This window comes from Falco rusticolus, chromosome 8 (assembly GCF_015220075.1).
Source record: "Falco rusticolus isolate bFalRus1 chromosome 8, bFalRus1.pri, whole genome shotgun sequence".
Taxonomy (NCBI): domain Eukaryota; kingdom Metazoa; phylum Chordata; class Aves; order Falconiformes; family Falconidae; genus Falco; species Falco rusticolus.
In genome coordinates, this window is record NC_051194.1 from 48,358,765 (window position 1) to 48,382,142 (window position 23,378).

General features: G+C 39.5%; 1 protein-coding gene across 1 annotated transcript in view; it reads right to left on the reverse strand.

Annotated features, from left to right (window-relative positions):
- ZNF385B (zinc finger protein 385B) overlaps positions 1-15,428 on the reverse strand; it is a 168,765-nt gene extending 153,337 nt beyond the window's left edge. The window contains exon 1 of the mRNA XM_037397197.1: positions 15,179-15,428. The gene's annotated coding sequence lies outside the window, so the exon portion shown is untranslated. The remainder of the gene's footprint in view (positions 1-15,178) is intronic.
- Between the last annotated feature and the right edge of the window lie 7,950 nt (positions 15,429-23,378).

Genomic DNA, 23,378 nt, shown 5'->3' on the forward strand with positions numbered 1-23,378 from the left:
AGAAAACTGTATGGAGCACCTATATTCTATATAGGAATAATGAATTATATTCCAAATTAAGTCTTCTACAAGAGAAATAGTTGGGAACAAATAAACTAGTGTCCTAAAACTCTGTTGGTGAGTGAACTCATTTGGGAACTACAGCTGTTGGGCTTTAGAGATTTGGATTAAAATCCATCATTATCTTTCAGTTAATACTCTTTCATCGACCAATCAGCAGTCATATGGTGTTTACCAAGCCTGGTCACTTAACCCACTTGAATGGCCTTTGTGCTCTAATTTGTACTTCAATCAGATTACTTCTAATCTAAATGATTTGTGTCCTTTATGGGACAGATAAACACTAATCCCAAGGTTCCTAAAACACAACAAGCCTAAACAGTGCCAGTATGGCATCCACTGTTTGCCATTTTAATAGAATATTTCATTCAAGTTGGGAAATATGTGATTTGATCATACTGACCCTGTCTTTTAGATACTCGTCCCAGATTTCTTATCTAGACAAAGAAGAAAGATTTATTCAGCAAACACAACCACTCAGAAACACAAAATCAACAGCAAGTAATCAATACACTAATATTTAGATATTATATTTTGATAAAATTATTTCACAGGAAAAAATACTTATTCTTTAAAAGTAGACTAAACGAGTAGGAACATTTTACAAATCCTTGTTCAGGATTACACATTACACATGGTAATGGCCCACAACAGTCCCCAATTCTCAATTTTAAAAGTCCAACTCTTCAGAATGGTTTTCCAAGGATTCAGCAGTTAAAGCATCCTCAATCATTCCTGTTCTTCAGTTAATTTTGGGTGACACTTGGAAGAAATTGCACTACGGTGCAAGTCTAACATCTAAGTGCACTTAACTTTAATACGCTTAGGCTCTGATCCCACAAATGCTTCTGAACAGGTAGATCAGTGAGCATGCAACAGTATCCCTAAAAAAGGGAAGACTCACAGATACAAATACATTTGCGTGATTGAAGCCAGGTACAACAATGTATCTGCACCTTATAAAATGCTGAAGTCAGGAACAAGAACAATTGAGTAATCAGTAATAACCTTGTGGTGACACCAAGTAAGCAAACACCTTCATATGTAAAGATACAGGCTAACGCTGAGAGTTATATTCACATATTCACCAACATATATATTTCTTACCTAGAAAAATTAAAATTAATATAAATTAATAAACAGTAATTAAAATTGCCAACTCCCTAGAAAACATATCCCCTTCTAAAATGTAACTTGGGATATGATCAATTAAGCCAGGATAAGCCTACCAAGAATTGGATAAAACATTCCACAAGAAAAGTTCAGATCCTGGATGTTATTAATAGCATCTGTAGCTATTACCTTACACAAATCTAAACATGTTTATTTACAATACCTCAGCACAGGTAACTAAAACTCTTTCCTAGCTGATGACCTAAACTAGGAAGTCCATTTTCTTATGGTATCCTCATTCACTACAGAGCCACTCTCAGTAGGTGACCTCAGCCTACCTTGTAGCAGATGAGCAAACTAACACACATGCAGGGGATCAGGAACTACCACCATTGCCAAAATTCTGTTTTACAACTGCACATACGGCACGAAGGGTATTGCACTATGAAACCTGCCATGCTGGCAAATACTACTTCCAGGATTATTCAATGAATGGTACATAGTACATATACTCCTTACTCTACTATGGAAATGGCTGTTAATGTTCCTTGTACTTTGAGCAAGATCCCTACTATGTATTACAAAACAACCGCCTTGAAATCTCTAGCAGAAACTACAGCTTGCCTGAGATCTTCCAGAAGTTGCAACAATCTCAGAAGTGCTGGGAAACCTTCTATAATTCACTACTGGAATTACAAGCTAACATATCACTAAATACAGAGTTTAAGAGGACTGATCTACCTTCCCAAGAGCAGTAGCCTTTGCTTTTCACAAATTTCTCAAGCTCTGCCACAACCTCAGAAGGTTGCATAGTTCCTTGAATACTATATTTCTGTTATTTTAACTCCAATCATGAAGTAAGCACAAACTGCAATTTTAAAATGGCAAGCCACAGTTTCTCCTCTACTGACATTTAAAAGAATGATGAGAGTGCAATGCCCAGAAGCCAAAGATACAAATACAACAACGACCCGCATAGTTCACTTTTACAATTAGACCCACTGCCACTGCCTGGAGGACACTTGAAAAAGGAGTGTTGCTATTTTTTTCCCAGATATCTAAAAATCCCTGGACCAGCTATTCCAAAGACTGCTTGTTCCAGAAGATATTGTAAAGTCCACCAACATTGAACAAGTATTTATGAATATGACAGTGATCAGAAATTTGAAGGAAGAACTTGTAAAATCTACAAATCCTTAATACCTAATGAATAAACATCTGGAAATAGCAAAACCTTGCCCTCTGTGAACCCCAAAACATATGTCAGAAACTATATTTCCCATCAAGGGAGTAGGTAACAGTCTTCACTTACAAACTCAGTAGTTCACATATATGGTATCATACTGCATATGTACTGCAAAGGTACCACACAGTTCTTTGATGATTAATAGCACTAAGTCCAAACTTCACAAAAGGGGTGGTGGTGGGATGAACCTACAGATCTCTCAGGACAGACAAAAACTCTCAGATGCAAGCCAGAAAAGGCTCTGCCCTTGGTGTCTCCATAAAGATAGCACTACAGACTAGATAAGGAATGGACACTTGCTGGAATATGTAGGGAATGCCTATAGATTACAACAGATTCAGAATTAAATGTGTGCACTTCTGTCCAAGATGCTAAAACCAGGTATACCAGTAATGTTGCTGCACTCTTGGCAAAAGGTGGTAATTCTTGAAATTAAACTACGCACCTGAACAGCAAAATAAAAAGGACCTCTCATTTCACTCCTGTATTTCAGATGGCTCCCCCCAGCGATTACTGAAAGCAGCTGCCCCAAACAGAAATTAAATTATTTCTGGAGATCAAAACAAGGCTGAAGTCAGTTAACTTCTGTGATATACCTGCTTCTCCACTCCAGAAGACACACTAAGACCACTTAAACTATTAAGAATCCAGAATTAACTAATTTGAGTTTACAGTATTGTAGTTAAGAACATCAGAACCACCATATCAAAGATGATGTAAAGACAACTATTGAGGAACTAACAGAAATACAACTAGAGAAGCTTCAGGTGTGTAAGAGTAATACAGCAAAAAATTACATCTTTCTTCAAAAAAGTTACTTAAATAGTCAAAGCAGCCATTTGAAAATCTCTCCCCAAAACCTCTTATCTAACAAAACAGCTTGCCCTGCTGTGGGTTTTCCACCCCATTTTTGGAATTAAATCACACTGGAATACTGTTTCTCTAGTATCAAGAAAAAGTCAGAGCTAGATTCCAAATATGTGAAACAGATCCATTAAGTTTGAGCAACAAAGGTTACATCTGCATTTCTATTCTTACCTGTTATTTTTATGCTTTATAAAAGAACCACATTCCCTCCTTGCTCCAATGAATTGCCTATGTGACAAGGAAGCAACCATAAGTCACAGCAACATGGACTTTTACATCCTTGCCATAATGAAGTAGAAGATGCTTATGGCTGCTTGCTTCTCCTCCAGCACACCAGTCACTTAGCTAGGGGAAAACATTAAACAACTAGGGGTGTGAACCCATTCTAGCTTTCCACTTCATTAAGTCATATATCATTTTTACATAGGAGTCATGGAGTTATAAATCATGTGAGACAGAATGAGAGCTAATTAAAGGGTCAGCTAAGCATATAATTTTGCATTATTGCATATCAGACAGCTCTAAAATTGGCCATATTTTGTATCAAATATTGTCAAATATTAAAAGAAATTTCAAGCAGATAAGTATTTTCTCCTGAGGTGGGCATTACTACCTGAAAGACATGAATATTTGTTTTCCTAGCACAGAAGACCCGTGAAACCTTGAGTCACCTTTTTTTCTTTTTACTAACAGATTTAACTCTGCCTTGCACATGTGTTGCAGTCCAGTCTTGTTATACTGTCTCTGAATTCAGTCATCTTTTTTCCCAGTTAGAGCAAACTCCCATGCTTCTGAAGACAGAAATTCACAACCCAAGAAATCTCTACATGCACTAAGGTAAAACATTAATCAAACACACCTAAATCTAGCAGTTAGACTTAAGTGTGAGCACTTCAGGCTATTTACAGAATTCCTTTGCCAATAAGGTATAGCTCACTTGAGAAAACCAATCTATTTCCTGATACCAGATTTCTCAGTCGATGCAATTATGTCGTAAAAGATCTTCTTTGAAGGGTCTGAGGTAAATCTGACACAGACACGTTAACTGAAATATATATAACTCTCACAACCCGAGAGGGCTTTTAAGTATGAATAATATTACTGTGACACCTACAGCATTTGTTAGTAGGTGAGAAACCTGTTATGCCAAGGCCATGTAAAAATACAGCATGAGGATGATCCTCTAATTCCAAGAGCTTTTTCTCTAAAGGATTTTTATAGAAATATTGACATGTTTTATTCTTATTCCTTCTTCACCTTTGTAGTGACCCAATAATTGTAGCTACTAAAACAATTCATCAAATTCAAGAAAATTAGTCTCAGACTGATTATTAACTATATACATCAGTCTCAATAATATATAACTTCAAGGAAAAGTCAAGTGCTTATATGGTAGCCTTATTTCTGTAACTTCGGTTTCCTACCAACTACCCTAAAACAGGGAAGAACACATGTTTTTCTACTCTGAATGCATACACAGGCTTGACAACTAAGCTTTAAAAATAAAGAGCATTCATCTTTTTTTCTACTGAAGGGGGGGCGGGGGGGGAAGATATGTAAAATTTAAAAAAAATACTTTTATTTCAACCTTGACTGACTGAAAAAGGGGCTCAAAAACATTTATATTAAAAATGGGGCAGCATCCACATGAAGATTCACATTTTACTTGGACATCCCAAGTATCCCAGCGAGTCACTGGTCACTCTTGCAATTTGTAAAGCTACACTGCAATCAGGAAGGGGGACGTAGATCAGATACACAACTAGGTCAAATACCAAGCTCACCAAACCAATGCAGGGGTCAAGAAATCAGAAGAGTCAAGAAATACAACTACTGAAGGAAAGGCCAGAGACCAAGGCATTAAGCTGCCTGAGGGGACAAAAAGAAAGGCAGGTGTGGAGGAGCGGCAGGGGCCAGGCAGGGCTGCCTGCAGTCAGCCCAGGAAGCCACAGCTCACTCTCTTCAATCTTCAAACCTAAAGGATCCCAAGCAATCTCAAGGAAGTTTTTCATCTTCACACTATCCTACTAACTCAAAGTACTGCCAAATATTTCTAAAAGTTAATTAAATTCTGCTTTTTGAAAAAACACAAAATACAAATTCTAGTAACAAGCATTCTAGAGATTCTGACAATGCTTAAAAAATACACTCATGTCAGTCTTAGAGAACCAGCCCATTCAGAAATGAGAGATGAAATATCCTTTCAAACAACACAAAATATTTCCATGGCCCAAAGCCGGCTAATTCAACCTCAAGTAATTTTAAAATATATATGGTTTTTGCAACAAGTCATTGACATGAAAGGAAGCTGAGGGTTCTCATAAGATGGAAGCAGCAGCACAGCAACAGAACAATAAATGACAGGAATGTAGTCAAAAAAATAATCAGAAACATCCTAAACTTTGACACAGTGTCACATAAATGTGATCTCCAGTTCTATAGAAGCAAGAGCCACTTCATAAAAAATACCATGTTAATATTACAAACACATTTATATGGCAGCAGTATACAAAAGCAAGTCTGCCAAGACCCTCAACACAAAACATGCTGTTGACTCCTAACTCCCCATGACATTTCCCATAATTATCACAACCACATGGTAAAATAACCCTCTGATAACTGTGCGCAGCACATGAGGCAGGAAGCAGCCACAATGTTGCATGTAGAGATTACAAGCCACACATACTCCTGTTGGCCACAGGCTCCTTGCAGCCCTTCTGTGTCATGTCATCAGGGTTTAATGCCAGCGTATGCCTTTTTTTAAAAAAAAAAAAAACATTCACCAAATCAGATTAGCATAAATGTTTTCCTCTGAAAGAGGAGGACGTTTTCCTATCTTTGTTCAAGATCTAGACGTCCACTTTACGGATGGAGAAGAAAATTTAAATCCTTTCTTACAAAACTATGATACAAAAACTTGATCAAGATTCTAATTTACAGTTAAAAAAGCAAGATGAAAAGCATCAGAAAGCTACAAATAAAAGATGTCCATGGGGTTCCTTCAAGGGCAGAAGTTTTTCCAGTTTAAAAACTGCAACAACAAGCTGCCAAAAAATTGTATGTAGAAATATTAGCTAATGCAAATTCACTGAAAGAGTTAAAAACAAGTAGTATAGTATTCCTGTTCTGTCTGCCTCTCACTTTCTCCTCCCCATCCTGAGTTACATGATAAATTGTAATTATGAAGGGGACAATTGAGGCTCATCAAATTTACAGAGTTAACATATGGCACTGCAACACAGTTTACAAAATAACCAAATTAAGAAGTTGACAATATAATCAAATTTTAACATTATTTCTGTCAACTTTTGTTATTACTGACCATCAACGCAACTTTCTTTGATGCTTGATGAAGTTTGAAAAGCTCTATTCTATGGTTTCTTAAGATATTTTTGTAGCTTTCTTAAGTTGGTGAGCCTAACCCACATGCTGAGAAAAGACCTCATAATCAAACTTGAAATGTTTTCACAAATCTGTTTTAAAGTGAAAGGAATTGCCACAGTGTAGGCAGCTCTTGTCTAGCCTTTCAGGAATACCACTTGCTCCACAGCATGTGTTACCTGCCTGTAATAAAGAAGAGGTTCCCAGTACAGTGGATTTATAACTTACTCAAATCTAGATCAGTAAAGCTACAGCAGTCTCAGATACATCTGAGAAGAGCAATTTCCATCTTCAAAATGTATTTTATACATTTGCAGACAACAGATATTAATTTGGAGCAGTTTAATACTACATAGAATAAGGCAACAGCACCAAACATGCCTACCCATATGTTAGAGTACTTCATATATTTCATATTACCTATGGGACTAGGAGTGCCATAACTCCATTTTGGTTGCCCAAAACTGTAACAAGGTTCTGCTGCTTCCGATGTCACCCGTCTAAAAGAATGTGCTGAAGTTCTCCAGAGTGTGATCTGACGATATCTGAGCAAATACCAGTGAAACTCAGACAATGCGTATCAAGCCTCTAATGCTATTCCCTGTAGAAACACAGAAAGGTCAGGGCTGGAAGGGACCTCTGGAGAGCATCTAGTCCAACCCCCTGCTAAAGCAGGTTCACCTAGAGGAGGCTGCACAGAATTGTGCCCAGGTGGGTTTTGAATGTCTGCAGAGAAGGAGACTCCACAGACTCTCTGGGCAGTCTGTTCTGGTGCTCTGTCACCCTCAAAGAAAAGAATTGCTTCCTCATGTTCAGATGGAAGTTCCTGTGTTGCAGTTTGTGCCCGTTGTCCCTTGTCCTGTCGCTGGGCACCACTGCAACGAGCCTGGCCCCATCCTCTTGACACTCACCCTTAAGATATTTGTAGACATTGATATGATCCCCTCTCGGTCTTCTTTTCTCCAGGCTAAACAGGCCCAGCCCTCTCAGCCTGTCCTCGTGAGGGAGATGCTCCAGTCCCCTCATCATCTGCGTAGCCCTCCACTGGACCCTTTCCAGTAGTTCCCCACCTCTCTTGAACTGGGGAGCCCAGAACTAGACACAATACTCCAGATGCAGCCTCACCAGATCAGAGCAGAGGGGATCACCTCCCTCGCCCTGCTGGCCACGCTTCTCCTAATGCAGCCCAGGATCCCATTGGCCTTCTTGGCCGCCAGGGCACACTGCTGGCTCATAGGCAACTTGCTGCCCACCAGAACTCCCAGGTCCTTCTCTGCAAAACTGCCTTTCAGCAAGTCAACCCCTAGCCCATACTGGTGTATGAGGTTGCTCCTCCCTAGGTGGAGAACCTTACACTTGTCTTTGTTGAACTTCGTTAGGTTCCCCTTTGCCCAAGTCTTCAGCCTGTCCAGGTCTCACTGACTGGCAGTGCAGCCTTCTGGTGTATCACACAATAGTATGAAGTTCACTTCTTAATCATTCCATAAGATCCAGAAGCCGGGCTCTGAATCTAAACATTTGAAAAGCAGCTGTGAACAATTCAAGATTTACCATCATTCCTTAGGGCAGAATTTACAAATTGTATAACTTGCTTTTTTTAAAAATAGTTAGTAGGCTCTTTAAATTACAAGATCATGTTTTCCCTCTCCTCAGAGACTGGACATGAGTCAAATCAATGTAAGCCATAAGAACAGCTACCCCCTGAAAAAAAAAAAAAACCAACAACCTACCTCATTTGCTGTAGAAGTTGGAAGAAAAGAGGGATACTGCAAGAAAAAAAGATTCTCTCAAGGTTAAGGCACTTGAGTGCTGCAGTGCAGAATCTGTTACCACAGAGCCTCTAGTAATGCTAGGCAAGTTGTTAAATCAATGGTTCCACAATCACTGATTGCACATGCCTTTTCTGGGAGCCTAACTTGCTAACTGCAAGCTCTAGTTTAGAGAACTGCAGAATGCTCATGCTGTCAACTCAAGGCAACAGAAGCTTTGCTGTGAACATGCACTATATCATTCCAAGTGTTAATGTACCAGTCCCCGTGACTCAAACTGAGCATCTAACACTGCTGAAGACCTCTCTTTGTGATGAAGCACCCCTGCTATGTCAGGAGAAGGTCATTCATTTATGTCATGGAAGTGTTGCAAAGATTAATTTGGGGGTTTGGGGGGGGAGGGGGGCTTTTGTTGTTTTTTTTTACTGTTTGTGAAGCACACAGCTACTATAGGTTGAACACCAGTGAAAAAGCCCACATTCTCAGACTAACATTCAAGTGATAAGCCACGCACAAGAAATCCAGGAAGAGTCATAAGCAAGCATTACCTATCCTGTGCACAAAGCCTGGTGAGAGTCCCACAGAAGGGAAAAAAAAACCAACACAGAATCATGATTATACACACCAACAGGCTCAGTTAAGATTGTATAGACTACACTTTGTGGCATTACTTGATTTTCAAATAGTTAACTTTGCAGCTTTTAAGTTGTCTTAATGCTGTTCAATGTCTATAATATGGGTATTCTTGTTTCTCTGATGAATAAGGGTCAAAGTTAAGCATCAAACATGGTATTGACTATGTACCGGCCCCAAAAATCTAACAAATATGCATCTGTTTGGCATAGACTGCACCTGCATTGCAGATAACAGACTGCAGAAATAGAAAATGGCAGAATCTTTTTCTGTAAAGCCCTGATGCTGACTTATAAGGGGGTTTCTTAATTAGTAATATGTGTTAAATAATCTCATTTTAAATGAAAAGTTAAGTGCATCTAGGCACTTACATTTGCAATTCCAATTCAAAGATTCACCATGCAATTATTAGCAGGTGGCTAAAGGAAGGAAGATTATGCAATGTTTTTTTTTTTTGTCATATGCAGTCATGCAAAGATAGAGACTAGGTACTCCTCTGCTAACTTATATTAGCATTTCCATTATAAAATCCCATTAGCAGGTTCCTCTAACTTCTTTGGAAGTCTCACTGCATAGGGCAGAGTAAGAACTTTGAGAGTGTTTACTTACTATCATACCCAAAGAGTCTCTATGCTCAAAAATATTACTCCCTGGCTTAGGAAAACAAGCTTACTTTTAAAGCTCAAATTTATGATAGATGCAAATAAACCCAAGTTCCATAAAAATCACACTATAGGGTTTTTGCCTCTCTTGCCATTTTGAAGCATACTGTACTAACTCTGCCTGTCACATCACTGACCCTTAAACTAATTAATCTTTGAAATTGTATCAAATTGTAATCGGACTAAGGAGACCTGATAGTCTACTGTATTTAAATGGGATGTACTGAGAAGTGTCAAATTAAAACTCAACAGCACTAGCTGTTACACAAAATCTCCCACCATATGTTTAACTTCCTGGTACCTGCACAAGTATATATAGAGAGAACAACATAGCCTACAGCCATAACAACTTATGCTATAAACTCATTAGAACTTTCAAGTTTAGTAATGCTGAGTAGTGTTAAAGATTCAGTAGGTGGCATCCTCTGCTGCGAATCAGCACTACAACAGCCACCATCAAGTAAATTGGTTATGAACGACTCAGCGTGAGAAGACAGTAGTTGTAGAATGGCAGCATTTTGGTTCCCAGAATGCCCTCAAAAACTCACAGACCATAAAAATACCACAGCACATAAAGTATGTTTTAATGTCACAATGTAATTGAAACTTTACCTCAGTTAATTTTACTTTGCTTTCCTGACCTTAACCCTATCATTTCAGGTAGGTACAGAATTGTTCTTTATTGCCTGTAGTAAGCAGTTATATAGTCTTCCTTTATGCGCAAGACTTACCTTAGCCTTCGAAGGATTGCCTTCCCTGCCATACAGATGCAAGTAAGGGGGTGAACATCGTCATACTATCACACAGTGGACTGGCTTTGAACTTTGTGAGACATCTCTTGGAAAGATTCAGTGAGCTGTAGGAGACAGGACCACCCTACTTCACATGCAGAATGACTTTGTTGCAGGTGTGCCCCAAGTCCTCCATACTTTCAGCACTGGCATGTCTGCACCAAACAATTTGTAAATAGAAAGCTCAGAGTAATGAAACATTGTCCAGCATATTCCAGAATCATAGCATTTTAGCAATGCCATAACCCACCATCCTGTCACACAGCAAAATCACCAGGGAAAGGTTTTGAAAAATGCAAACTGCGATGCATAATTACGCAGATCCTGCATTCTGCCACAGAAGAAAGTGCATTTCACCTATTTGTAAACCAAAACCTATTTGTGCAGTCTCTGTGTTCAAGGCAGACTCGACATTTTAAAACATATGAAACACAAACAGAGAAGGCTATGTAATCGAAGAGTTTAGGTATATAAAGCAAGGTGAAAAGAACTTTAGGTGTCTAAAGCTTCTCATGTCCAGTTAACCCCCCTGCCTTAAATTCCTTATTATAAACGTTTAACACCAAAAAAGGTTGATGTCAACAAAGACTTACTGGATAATTTCACTGAGGAATGAAGTCTTAGCAATGTTTTCATAACAGCCTCTCTTGTTCATATCCAAATAATCATCAATAATGTAAAACAGCACAGTTCTAACATGCCTAGATGTGTATTAGCACCACCTGTCATTACAAGATCCATCTGGCAGTTCAACAGCAGCAAATTGGGAAGGTAGCAATATTGATAAGTGAAGGACTGGAACTGCACTGATATACTTAGATTGGTTTACAAGGCTTCTATTTTTACACGCCTTGGCAGCTCAGGTTCTCTAATTAATTTTTAACATGTCAATTAATATGTTTATAGAAAGCAATGTCAGCATTAGCTAATACATAAGAAAAATCACAGTCGCATGCAAAATGTACAACATAAGTGTTAAGGCTCTATGCTTTACATTTTGGAAAATTCAAAAGAATTATTGCAGATGATCTGATGAGAACACTCAACCAGAAAAGAAACACAAAAAAATTGTGAAAGTTAATGGATATGATTCATCACTCTCGGAAATATTAGCTCAACATCATGAAATGTGATGTATTGCAGGACATAAGAAAACAAGACTGTGTTTTTGGCAAACAAAGTAAGACCCTGACCTCCCGCTGTTAAAAGTCACAGTATACCAAAACAAAATACCAAGTATTTTGTTAATTTTACCAACATAATACTGGTGCCATAAATTAAGCAATGCTTACTTAATAATATATGCTTCCACTGAATGTAACTATTTTAGAATACTAGTTAGTGTTTTACAGCACTTCAACAACACAGAATGGCGTCAAATGACTGCAATGTGCAGATACAATTTTTGTCACAATTCCCCAGTTTGCTCTGTGAATTACATAAAAATCAGAAAACAGATCAATTTTGTGAAAAAAAAATTTAAAAAATCCTTAAGACAAATTTGCAAAATATTTTAGATGTTTTGTTTCAAAAAACATTGTCATTTGTTAAATAATGAAAACCATAAACTTCCTATGGTAAGATTTTGCATACTCTGTGAAGCTACAGTAAAATAATTTTACTTTTGAAAAGAACCCGTACGTTTCACACTTGTGGGCAAAATAACAATAGAAAATAGCTCTTCAACCAACATTTGAACTGCATCTGTAAAGTTAAGCAAGCAGAGCATCTGGTGAAAATCTACCAACCTATCCAGCTAGAGGGATATTATGATCACACAGGAGAGTGAAGTTACTGTAATTCCCTCAGCTTTCTGTGCATTCGTCGGCCTGAGGCTAAAAGACGCAAATGCAGTCTACAGATTTGAATAAATTCCCCCTTTGTTAACTAGGATATTGGATATTATAGCATTTAACATGTGCCTCTACCTTCGCTGCATCAGAGGTAACACAGGATCACATCAGTTAAGATATTCATGCTTATATCTTGATGGATGACGTATACTGCATACTACAATTTTCTAAGTGAAACTAGAAAGTTACAGGACCAAGATATTTTTCTGCTACAAGCTGACATTCAAGGAATTTCAATGGTTTTAAAGTACACAACAAAATGATAGCAGAATTTCAGAAAACAAGCTATGCAGGCTGCAAAGTCATCTTTTCTTCCCATTAACTACAGATGACCTAAGTTTTGCAATGTATTTCACTACACTAGACAGAACCTTGCACTCCAGTTCTGTACTCTGTTACATCCCACCACAGCCTGATGAATGTTTCAGGACTGGAGACTACCACAGCTGTACCATATGTTCATTTTAAAAATAATATTAATGCCTCATTTCATAAACTCTTAAAGTCTTAAAGCAAATATTCTCAAACCACAGTCCCTTGAGATAACCTGAAGAGCAAAGACTGCAATGATGGTTAAGCATGTCATGGTTTATACAGTAATCCTCATTGCTGTCAGAAATCTTGGGGCTAAGTAACTAACAAGCCTACACTCCCCCAAAAGATTATCTTCCACAGGGCTTTTTCTTGCTTTTATACCACCTTATCCCTGAGCAACTGCACTCAAGTAGGAAGGAAAAAAAGATGCAGACAGCTGAGAACAGTTGGTTAAGAGAGATTGATGCTGATGTGAATACATTCATCCCTGGTGAGAAAGTGCGCAGTGCGGACAAAGCACAGGGGTGATGGACAGCTCCAGCTAGTGTGGAAAGAGGCAAGACAGTACAATCTCTTCATAACAGCTAGTTTGTCTTAATAATTTTAAGTTTAACCAAGCATCTATTGTATTACTAATTGGGGAAAAGACACAGGAACTTGGTAACTTATTGGAGATATCATGTAAGGACTGTTTCCTTTCTAATTTCTTACTACCTCAAAGATTATTTAATCAAACAACAGAAAAAGAAGCTAGTAACATGACCAAATCCGCAAGTCCCAATTTCTCTTCTGCCTTCAGGGTTCACACAGTCACATCAATCCAGGCTCACTGGAAAAGGTTTGAAGTACAGAAAATTCATGTGGTGAGAACAAACACCAGGAAAAAAGTTTGCAGCCATGGAGAAACACCTTAGCAACCAAAAAAGAAGAAAGAAGAAAACCCTCGTCCCTCCCTGTAAGCAGTCCACTGACCTGGTGAGTTGGAAGGAATAGCAAGATTGCTTATTTGGAAAAGGAGAAGCAGCATAACCCACTCAAATCCATCTAGTGTCAGCTCTGGACTGTGCAAAGAGACACCTTTTTCCCCTTTTCAGAACTGAAGTAACAGGGCATGGGGCAGCTGCGTCCACTGGTTGAGCACAGTGCTGCCACGAGAGGCAGAAGCTTCAAAGAGTACATCCTCCCTGCATTCACCAGCCTAGGTGTCTCACCAGTGCCCTACCATTACCTCTCATTCTGGACCAGCAATAATGCTTCATCTACATCTATTGCAATCACACAGACGCATCCCCATCAGCTTCAGGTTTTTATGCTACCACATCATATTGTGTTTCATTCAGATAAGAAAACTTACAGGTTCCAGACAATAAAAAAGGACTTGTTTTTCACCTTGTTTTTATACTTTGTAAAAGACATCACTGAAGTAGCAGCAAAGAGGATGGGAAATAAAACTATAATCTCCCTTCTCCTGTAAGCAGTAATTAGCTGCAGTTGAGTGTTCGCTTTGAAGATTTATTTAAACTTCTGAGTGCTCACAGTGCCATACTTCTCCAACTTTTCCATTTACAGACTTTTCTATTCAAGCTTAACAATAAAGACCTAGCATCCAGAAGTTTTAAAACCCATGGAGAGTTCTCTAGTTCGTTTTAGAATCAAAAATCAACAGAAAACAAACATGAGCATTCACATGTGCATGATCAGTCTGACAATTCCTCTGAAACAAGAAAATTTCACATCTGTACTCACAGACAACCTTGCACCCACCTCTCCTTTATATGCTTTGAAACATACTGTCACCAGGACTTAAAGTTTAACATTTCGAGCATGCCACCACCCTCCACAGGTTTATGATTATGAAGCTTGCTATGCCAAGCACTTATGCTTATCATGGGTAATTAGCTCATCAAGGATGACTCCTCCATGTGGGTTAATGCCTCCTTTGCTGAAGAAATTTACTTTCCCAAAGTCGTCGTGATTTATGCAACGAGAAAGCCAAGTTATTCTCATGCAACTTTTTCTTAAGAAAAAAAAAAAAAAAAAAAAAGTCGCTGGGTATGCACTAAGAACAGCTCCATGTAGCCTCGAAACCCAGGAAAAGAAGCCCCGCACCTTTCCAAGGTAAGGAGAACTGTTACGCAAATCTCATGCACTGCTGAAGACCCTGACCTATTTAGAGGCGCCTTATCTTTTCTGGAAACAATTGCCGCTGCGAGAGGCGCCGATAAAGCCCCGGGGCCCGCCGCGCCGCCGCTCCCCGCCGCTCCGGCCGCTACCTGCGGCGCCGCTTCCCGCCGGCGAAGTTTGCCCGGCGGCGCGCGCGGCCCGGACGGGCTCTGACCGCGGGCTACGGCCGTGCCCCGCGGCCGGGCTGGGCACCCCCGGCGCAGAGCGCTCGCCCCAGCTCCTCCGCGCCCACCCGCCGCGCCGTGACATTGAGCAAGGTCCCCGCCGGCACCTGCCGAGCCCCGGGACACCTCCCGCCCCTTACCTCAGCCACCGGCGAGATGGAAGGAGGGAAGCGGCGCGGGCGGGCGCGGCAGCCCCGCTCCGGCGGGACCGAGGCGAGCGCGTCGCGACTCCCGGACCCCGGCGGCTCGCCCGCTGCCGCCGTCCCGACGCATGCGTCCGCCCGGCCCCGGTGGCCCTCCCCGCCACCACCGCACCGCCCCGCCTCGCCTCGCCTCGGCGGGCTCAGGTGGGGCGCGTGCGGGCTGGGGGGTCGCCCGCGGGGGCGGAGCCCGCGCGCTCGCGCCGGGCGCGGGAGGAGCCGCTGCACCTGTGGCCGCGTCTCTTACCCGGCTGAGGGGAAGCGTCGTCGCCGCGCCTGCCCTGAGGGGCGGCCTGTGACAGCGCTGCGGGCCGGGGCCCCGCCGCCGGCTCCCGGGCGTTCGAGCGCAGCGTCTGTGTGAGGGCTGAACCGCCTGAAGTTGTGAGCGCTGCCCTCGGCTCGCTCGCTCCGTCGCCGAGGTGCTGCCGCAGCGCCCGCCCGCCGCTGAGGGGCCAGCCCGGGGCGATGGCGGGGGGCCCGGCCGCTACCCCGGCCTCGCCGCGCTGCGGGGCCCCGGGAGTCTTTCAGCGAGAGAGGGCGAAACCGGCAGTTGTTGGAAGTAGCCTCCTCCGGCAGCACAGCGTGTTTATTTTCCCTGGGCTAACCCAGAGGTGGCCGATCGCCGTTGCCTCAGCATTTTCCCATTCCTCTGGGACTTGCCCTGCCAGAAGCACCACAGCTACGTCCTGGAAGCAACAGCTTTCAAAACACAAAAAAAAATCCCAACCACAAACAAACAAAAACCACCAAGAAACAAACAACAACAACAGAAAAAAACCCTAGCTGAAACAACGTCCCTCTTCCTTTTCTTGCCCCCCTTCAGTTTCTGGTGGTCAAGGGTCTCTGGTTTTTTTAAACTCTGTTAAACTTCCTAAATTTAAAGAAATGGCTGGTAAGACTCCCAAATCTTTGGCTTTGTCAGCCTGCCTGTGAGCAGTGCAAAACAGTAAGCATTGCTAGTAAGTTCTGTTTTGTAAAACTATACAAAACTGTATCTTAAATACAATCATTACACTAAAAAGCATCAATTTTTGTAAGTGTACTTAGAAAACATTATATATATGACAAACATTAAAATCAGTACAAATGTAAGTACAAACACTTTTACAGTATCAGTTTTTATAATTTGAATGTTATCATTCAAATATGCCATGATGCATATAGGGTAAACCTGTGGTACTTAATTTGATGTTCTTCTCTGGAAAGGAAAACAAGATCATTTAAGATTGGAGAAAAACTTCTTACTGCTGTATTTTAATTTCAGCTTTTGGAGAAGAGAAGCGCTACTTAATACCATTAAGAATTGCATCATACCTTGTTTACAGTTTCACGTTCAATAAGTTCTTTTATAAGTCAAGACAGGAAATTTTCAGAGTTTGAATTAATCATCCCATGAAAACATGAATATAGCCATTTTTCTGGTGCTTTACCTACCAAAACCTTCTTGCTCAAAAGAAATCTAAATTCCGAAGCATCACTAAGTGGTTTTGAAAGATTTGCTGATGTTTCCTACAGAGAGAAAAAGAAAGAGAAGCTGAAAACAGGACACATTTATTTTTTCCCAAAAATTCTGAGTTTGTCTGAATCTGTAGACACCAAGTAGATGACACAGTAGGAACAATCTGCCACTTAAGGTGGGAACATTGGACTAATGGTAGAGGAACTGTGAGTGTACACAACCTCTTCTGTAACTGAGCTCACAAAAAAAAAAAAAAAAAGGCAAACCAAAACCAAAAAAAAACCAGGCTGGCAGGATTTGGGGTCAGATTACCTTGCAAAGGAACATCCATGTATGATCACACACTAGCAACATCCAACATTTTAATATTTGATTATCTTTCGTCTATCTTGTAGCCCTTTTCAAGACAAACTTCATGTAATCTAGTATAACAGTCTCCAAAATACATTCAGAAATCTCAAAATATGTCAGGACCGGAAAAAAAAACACATAAGCAATTTTCTCTTCATGTCCAACTGTTAAGTCCTATTGTAAAGAACTAAGAATATTACGTTCACACAATATTATTTTCCTATGTAAGCAGTTGTTGTAGTTGCCATAGAGATGTTATTCAATCTCAAATTGAAAGGTGGTCTACAATGACCATGCACCATATTTGTTGTTTAGATGAAAATGTTTAAGAACCCCTGTGAATACTATGACAGTCTTCAGAACAAATACATTACTGTTCAGTAGGCTTATTAATTACTTTTTACAAAAGAAATTATATTTCAGTGAATGCTAACCATCAACCCCCTACAGAGAGATGTAATGGCAGATAGATAATTGTATATGGTTTTGAACACTTTATGTGAAAGTGTATCTTGGATCTGTCATTGAAAGAACTTTCTCATCAGAAACAGCATCATTTAACCCATAACTGTAAACATCTTTATAAAGCATTTCAGTTAAGTCTTCCACTGTGCTCTAGAAGACAGTATAGGTGGGAAAGGTGAAAAATTTGTATTACCAAAATCTCACGTTTCATCTCTCTCTAACTCTGAAAGCACACTAGAAGTTATGAAATTACAGATTTGTTGTACAATTATTATTTCCTAGGAGCTGAAGAATATCAAGACAACTGTAAAAGTGGTGTGAGCAACAAGACCATTTAACTAAGGAGACCTTATACAGAGATAACAGGTCTGTAAACTCTGAGGAACCTCATGGAAAGGAGAGGTTGCTATTTGCTGCATTTCTACTCAAAAGCTGCTGCATAAAAACCAACTTATAAAAATAGGTAGAGTTGGGATCCGATCCTGAGTAAAGTAAAAATATGCAGAGTAAGACAATGACATGCCAAGTGTGAATTAGAATTGCTTTTTATCATTTCAGTTTATCCAGAACTTTACATTTCATTCTACCAAAATAAACTTGGATGGTTTGGATTTTTTAAAGCATCTACCATTGGGAGTGGGTTGTGTAACACAAATTTTTCACTGAAGGAGTAGATCCACGCAGAATGGTGTGTGCAAGCAAACCTCTCAGGGCTGCCTGTGACCCAAAATCAGTTAGGGAAATTCAAAGATCTGGGAAGTGTTTCCTGCTAAAGGCAATGGTAATTTTAAATCTGGATGATACTTTGTATTAGATTAGAGGTGAGGTTACCACTGGGAGACTTCAAGCCACCCTCACAGATGTGATTAAACCTGTAAGAGACATAATGCAAGAAATCCAAGTAACTTTTTCTTTTTTCCTCTAGAAAACAAGGCAACTGCCAAGTTCTCCATACTAGTCTGTTCTATATAAGGCCTACTTGCCTGTCGTTCTTCCTATGAGAATGAAGGGTCAATAATTTTTTATTATTGTCCATTTCAAAGATAAGCTGCCTCTAAGCACCACAGGGCATTTGATGTATGCATATAGGCTTTTTTTGTTTGGTTGGTTGGTTGTTGTTTGTTTGGGGTTTTTTTGGTTGTCTGTGCAAAATACAAAATTAGTGTCCTAATATTAGCGCCAAGTGTTGATTTGCCTTTTTGGTGATCCCATAAGGCTAATAATGTAAGGAACAACAAAAATAAGTACTTCCAAGGCACATCACAAGTCTCCTTCTGTGGGCATAAACCTAAGTGTTTCACTTCTCCAGTAACCTAATCGATGGTGAGAAATGTTTCAATAAAAGACTTCAGAAATGGGAGACCAGACATAGAAACCAAGACTGCAGGTACAGTTAGTACAACATTTCCCCTCCATTAAGTACCAATTCTTCTCATAATGGGAAATGTTTCTAAATTATTACCTCAACATGTCTTCTTTCCCATGGTAATTGGCCCAGACTCTCTAAACTCATACTCTCTTGATTTTAACTGAATATGGGCAGCCTTCTGTGTTTGCTTTGCACTCTACCCATTCCAAGACAGTAATAGCCTTGTCACCATGTAGATGTGAAGAAGAAATTTGAGATGCGTTTGCTTTTTTTTCCTCTGAGAATTTCAACTAATTTCTATGGTCTTCAAAATCAATGTCTAATAACAGAGTTTTTATTAAAACACAGCTAAAGATCTAGCCACTTACTTTCATGCATAGAAAAAGTATGGTGAAGAAAGTCCCTCTGATGACTGAAGTATGATCTTCCATGCCTGAATCCATGTCTCTGTCCCTAATCAAACTGAGATTTTCCTGGTATTTTCTCACAACATTGCTTCAAAAGACTGTAAGAGTTTTCCCCACTGGCATGCAGTTCCTTGTTTGTCACCTGTTTTGGTTTTGTGGTTTGGTTTTTTGTTGGTTTTTTTTTTTTTTCCCCAGTAAAAGAGTTCTTTAGAGTTGTTTCTGGATCAAGTGGGTTTTTAAAGGCTTTTGAAACTTCTTTGATTTCTTTACTCAATTTAAAACTCACAGCTATATGTGTGTCTTGAGTTTCAGTTCCTCTAAGGGAATTTGACATTTTATAACCAGGTATCTAGCTTCCCTGTTACTGCCTCTGGGGAAACAATCCCAGATTTAGTAGATCTCCATCTGCCTCCCCTGTAAAACCAGACAAAGCAACTACTTAGCCACCCTGCTACTTGCTAACCAATCTATCTTTATTTTTTAAGTAGGGCAATGATTTATTTTGTTGTTCTTTTTTACCTTGCATCTATATTTGATGGAGTCCTTGTTACTGGAGATGCTTTTTGCAGTTTGCTGTTAACTCTTTACTGCTCTTTTTTTATTTTTCTCCAGTTTTCCAGTTTCTTGGTGTTTTAAAAGTGTGTTAAGTGTCCCACTTGTCTTTTTAAATGCTTAAAGCAAGGGTCCTCAAACTATGGCCTGCGGGCTGGATATGGCCCCCCAGGGTCCTCAATCGGGCCCCTGGTATTTACAGAACCCCCCCCGCCCCCCTGCCAGGGGTTGCGGGGAGGGGGGGGGGGAACCAAGCAGCTGCAGATGACTGCCTGCCACTTCATCTGCGCGCTGGCCCCCTGTTTAAAAAGTCTGAGGACCCCTGGCTTAAAGGATACCTCTTAAAAACCTGTGTCTGCTAGCTATAGCTAGAATGCTCAGTATCTGATGAATTTAGCTTGGGGAGAATGCCTTTCTGTGTTATTCAAAATTATTTGATAAGTTGTTTATGTGAATACACTTTATGCAGCATCTGCCAGTCATTCAATCTACATAACTATGCTATTTGTACTGTGTGACAGGTCAGTTAATTTCCATGATAGCATTTCTATTTCCTGACTGCATGTTGAGTAACATGATGTGGATTTAGTTTGTAAGCTGTTTGGCACAAGGAATTCTCTGTATTATCTATCTACATCATGCTCAGAAAGCACATCTGTGAGCTATGATTAGGGTTGTATGTGCACATTCAAAGTAAATAGTAAATAACAAACAGAATAACCAGATAGTCATATGAATGTGTCTTCACAAGTCTGCTGTCATTTATATATTCACCGTTCTTTCCAAAACGACTTGTGAACAAACATTTATGTTTTATACTAAAAATAATACTGAAAGTCGGAAACCAGGAATAAATATTTTATTTTAATGAAATATTTACATCATTACCTTCCCAGCTATGTCAAATGTTTTTATATTTTTGCAGTATGTTCTTCCTTTGAGAAACTGAAGCAGAAAAAAGTAATCTAAAGAAAAACATATGACATCTTTCCAAGCACTTGAAAAGCAGCTAAACCCTTCCTTCCAGTCACAATCTGTTCTAAGAATGAGAGCTCACTGGTACATATTAAGACTATTCAATGTTATCCTGTCCCCTGAGAATATCAGCTTCACAGTTAACATGGAGGCCTGTTCCTCTGCATAACTAATTTACTGTGAATGCTGGAAACACTAGAGATTTTCTAATTTAGAGGATAAGTAATAGCAACAACAGACAGGGAAGATCTTCGCAAAAGAGAGCCAGATTTTTAAAACTCTGATTCAGTTCAAGGAATAAGGTGATTCCTACACAGGGAAGAACAATTGGGTAAAGAAAGTACATCAGTAATATAGGACTTAAGAAGTTGAAAACTGGCAGAGAGAACAGCTGAAAACCTCCCGGTAAAGTACCCGGGTAGGCTAGCCAGATGGCATACTATTCGTTTTCACTACTTCATTTAACATAGAAACAAACTACTCTTCAGCTGAAAAACAAAACCAATTAGAATATTTCTTTCTTTCAGTGTTCCTAAACGAGCATCCATTAAAAAATCACCAGGGGTTTTCAGATAAGAACTATGCAGTTTCTCTTTTAAAGTACAGGTGAAAGATCAGAGACACCTCCCGAGTTCCCATCTGTTTTTAAAATAATACTACCTGCACAGTGCAGGAGATGAGGAACTGTGAGAAGGGTAGTACAAGGCATTTGAGCTACTGCATTTGTTCTCTGGTGTCATTGAGTCAAAACCAAGGCTGTTGTATCATATATGCATGTAATATTGGGATTTTTTTTTTATTAATATAAAAACAGTGCAACAAACTATGATTCCAAAAAAATCTGAATTGAAAAGATCATTCTTTGGTTAGGGGGTGGTCTCTTCTCCAAGATATCTGCCACTTCAAGGACAGACAACAAGCCAAGTATATACAGCATAACTTTACCACTTTCACCCTAGTAGAAATACAAAAAATATGAAATACGAAATCCAATGTAAAAGCTAGCAGTTTAGATCAGACAGGAAACTAGTAATTTTCTATCTTGGGCTGTGGCTTGAAAAAGGTACCAAGGATAAGAGTAATCTTTTATTCTTTACGTTGCCAAAGCTTACCTTGGAAAAGTCAGTATGTGGTAAAAGAAGCGGGGTGGTGGCAAAAGAGACTTTTCTTTTCAACATCCTCAGGACCTTCTCTGATCAATGAAAATAAAAGAAAATGTTATGAAAAGACATTGAGATCCTTGATTGCAAGTACTTGAATGAACGCTATTCAGTATGAAATCTCAATGCATCACCCAAAATTGTAAAATAAATAATAGTTCTTCTAATTAATCCTCAGGGAGAATTACTCTAATGACAACATGAATAGGATTTGTCTTTAACTGCAGCTCTGTCTGTACCTTGAACAAGACTACTAGTGCAAATTTGGCAGCACAGGTGATGCTACTTAGCTACTTAATTGAACTGGTATAGCATGCCATAAATTTCTATGTATGGATATTAGGTGCTTTATGCTGGTATTACAGCATATTCCAGTATAGGAAGGCTATGCAAGTACATTGATATACCAGGATATACATATACACATCAGCTCTAATGATACAAAATCCACGCTAAAAGTTTGTACTAGCATTACCTGTGTTATTTGATACTGTGTGCCATACTATTATTTTTGAAAATTTATAAGTATTTGACTACTAGCTTGTAGGTTTGTTTTTTCCACCCCCAGCAAACAGATTGCGTATCAAGACTTCTCTCTCATACAGAAACTTTTCCTTCTCCATGGTAAAACTTACCCACTCCCCAGCCCCCACCACCCTTTTCTTTTTCTGTCAAGAGATAACTGTTCCAGAAAAATACAGGACAAAACCCAAACCTTACAAATAGTTATATCCATAGAAAATCTGAACAGAGAGCAAGTTTAAGAATATTTAAAGGACAAGCTGCAGCTGTGCTTGTTTAATTTCAGCAGAAATGTGAGAAATTGCATCAATAGGGTGGATGTCTCTTAGACACACTGGATGAGTCATATGAATCAGTCTTCAGGACACAGTAACTGGACACCTGCAAGAGCATGCTTGTGCCATAAGAAGAGCACAGAAAGAAAAATAAGGTGATCAAGAACGGGATTTAGACTATTTTTATTTCCTACTTTTGTAGGGCTTTTATGCCTGCATACATATATGTTCATCTGAATTCCAGAAAGATACTTCTGCTTAACCAGTAGGAGGAATGGATATGTTATGTGGACATACCATTTTTAAAATACACAGGGGTTTCATGGACAATGTTGAGACTGGATTATACTATTGGTTAAAGAGTAATTTGAGTTGGCAGATAATGCAGCAAAATAACTTTGGGAAACTTAAGATGGGTTCCTCAGTTTAAAGATTACTTTTAGTATGCAGCCCTGTAATTACATTGCATATTTTAAAATACCCAACACAATGTATAATTAAATAGCTGCTTATTAAACATACAACTCCACAGCCTTATGGAGTTATACCCCTACAATTACTGTATTTCCCACTAAGTCCTACAACAATTTTAAAATAATTAATCT